Source organism: Fukomys damarensis, unplaced genomic scaffold, assembly GCF_012274545.1.
Source record: "Fukomys damarensis isolate Sample0158 unplaced genomic scaffold, DMR_v1.0_HiC HiC_scaffold_17, whole genome shotgun sequence".
NCBI lineage: Eukaryota > Metazoa > Chordata > Mammalia > Rodentia > Bathyergidae > Fukomys > Fukomys damarensis.
Window position 1 is genome coordinate 70,526,234 of NW_022900929.1, and position 505 is coordinate 70,526,738.

A 505-nucleotide genomic window follows, 5' to 3' on the forward strand; every position below is an offset into this window, starting at 1 on the left:
GCTGCTCAGAGTTGTGCTGATAGTCGGTTGTGGTCCCTGCACGTCCAGCTGCAGGCGGAGATCCGCAAGATTGCGAAGTCCTAGCCGGGCGTGGTGATGCATGACTGTAATCCCAGCACTTTGGGAGGCAGAGGGAGGAGGATCTCGAATTCTAGCCCAGCCTTGGCAGTTTAGCAATTTAGCGAGACTGTTAAAAAAAAAAAAAAAGGATGAGTATGTAGCTCATTGCAAATGTCCTGATTTCAATCCCCAGTACATTAAAAAAAAAAAAATGCGAACGCCTGCAGGTGATAGCGAACGCAGCTGTCCCAGCGTCTGCAGGGAAGAAGCCGGCTGGAGCAGCCCCTCCCAGGCCCTGGGGTAGACAGCAGGGCCCACACTTTGCAAAGACTGAGGAGGCCATGCCTGTGTCCCCTGCAACCCGTCCGGCCTGAGGGCAGCTTCTCTTTCTGTCCTGCAGAGCTGCAGCCTCTTTGCGCAGGGAGGAAGAGGGCCCCACCGGCCC